This window comes from Lactuca sativa, chromosome 3, assembly GCF_002870075.4.
Source record: "Lactuca sativa cultivar Salinas chromosome 3, Lsat_Salinas_v11, whole genome shotgun sequence".
Lineage (NCBI taxonomy): Eukaryota > Viridiplantae > Streptophyta > Magnoliopsida > Asterales > Asteraceae > Lactuca > Lactuca sativa.
Window position 1 is genome coordinate 54655611 of NC_056625.2, and position 2312 is coordinate 54657922.

Sequence of the window (2312 nt, forward strand, 5' to 3'; positions counted from 1 at the left end):
CTAGAATTAGGGTTTATAGTCTTGGATAACTTGCATGTACAATAGAGAAACCTAGATCCAAGCATTAGGGTTTGTATGAACACATAGGATGTCTTATGACCAAAAACCCATCAGTGGTATCAGAGCCTAGACTGGTTTCTATTGTATTGATGCATTGCATGATTAAAAAATTCGTTTTTTGTGATTTTGGAGGCTGGACTCGCCGAGTCCATAGATGAACTCGCCGAGTCCATGCCTGACTCGGCGAGTCGGCTGGTCAGATGGAGGGAAAACCAGGATTTCTTGCTGTTTTTGCTTAAGGATAGTTGTCTTATCATATTAGATCAATATTAATCCGATTTTATGATATATTTGACTATATTATTGATCTAATTTAAGATATTTATCAATTAATAAGATAATTGTTTTCTTATGTGATAATTGATTAATTATTTTGATTAAATTGGTAAATTGTTTTGCAAGAAATCATTAAATAAATCAAATATGGATAATTATGTGATTAAATGTTAATTTAGATTATTTTTTATTTGATACTTGTACTTTGAAAAGTTTCATATTTTCCCCTTTAGGTTTTATAGTTTAAATTTGAACCCAAAAAGTTTTGTTGTTTTGAAATTTAAATAGTTGAAACCCTAATGTTTTGACAAAGGTTTCAAAACTTGCCCTCAAGTTTTGGAATTTAAATTTTGATTAATAGTTTACTTTTGATGTATATTTAAATTCTAAACCCTAATGTTTTGAAATGTTTCGAAACTTGCCCTCAAGTTTTGGAATTTAAAAGTTGATTAAAAGTTTAATTAGGAATGTTAAATTCTAAAACCCTAGTAATGTTTTGAAAAGTTCAAATCACTCCCTTATGGTTTTATTAATTAATTAAGGTGTATAGTTAAAAGAGGTTTAATAAATCCATAAAAGTTTAGGTTAACAATTTAATTGAATTAAAAGTATAATTGTTAAATTAAACCACCTAGTATTTTAAAAGTGTAAAATACACCCTATACTATATATATAACATTAAAAGTCTAACATTATATATATGTATGAGTAAAAGTCAGTCTTACCGTTAGTAGGCCTCATTCACGAAGCTGGTCTATAAGGGGTGTTTAAGGAAATTGCCTATAAAATGGCGATTGAATGGGTATCCACTCTTACCCACCGCACTCTTGACTAGTGAAGGGTCGTTAGCCGAACAGGTAGGATAGGACGAAACCTTCCATTATAAGTATAATGAAATACTAAAGTAACTAAATGTTTTCAAATTCCCAATCTTAGTTACTTAGGCAAAAGTGAATTGATGCAATTTCATGAAATTACACTTTGTACCCTTGCGAAGACGTTAGTGGAGCGTGTGTGGTTTACCGGCACACTAAATGGTTCTAAGCAAAGGTAGCAAAGGGTGACTCAATGTTTGTCATAGTTCGGTGGAGCGTGTGTGGTTTACCGGCACATCGAATAGGTGACTGTAACATGTGAAAGCACCATGTAAGTTTGCATGGTTATTCACACCCGCTTTGTGATCCTTGGAATCCCAGTCACAAACAAGAGGGGCATATTGAGATTTAAACATGCCATTGAAATGTTCAATGAATCTCATAGGATCTAGGAGTTTTCATAGATTTAAAACTTAAATTTCTTTTTTGTTTTTCATGGTGGAAATTAGTGAATCGTCATTCACTTACCTTCAAATGTTCTACAATTTGGGTTACGGCATCCCTCTCCCGAGTTGTAGAATATTGTGTTGGGTCCTAGCCTTAGTATCTCATTTGGGTGATTTACTAAGGACTCAATCAATCAACTAACTTGAATTCGTTTTTCTCCCGTTTTCTAGATGTCAAAGTTCGACAACTATGGTCTTACCAAATCCCGTGGAACAAGCTTTCCACATGAAGATGATATTCCACGATTCGATCGAGGAACAAGAAATCATGCTTCACTTACTCCACCTCCTCCAATTATTCTCCCTAACCCACAAGTTCAAAGGCTTGAAAAGTTCAAGATCACTCATGCCCTTTTGGCAAGTAAACATAAAGAAGGAAAGTCGGTGTGTGCACACGTCCTAGGGATGAAGTCACATAATGATAGGTTAAGAATATTGGGATCCGTTGTCTGTGAGGAAATGGCAGTTGATTGGGTTCTTCAGTCACTTCCTAACTCATATAGTGAGTTCGTAAGAGAGTACTATATGATGAACCGCGACGTGACCCTTATAGATCTCACCTATATGCTTATTGCTGTTGAATCAGCAATGGTTTGGCGCAATAGAAAAGCAAAGTTGATTGGTGAATCTGCCTTCAAGACCTCTATGGATATAG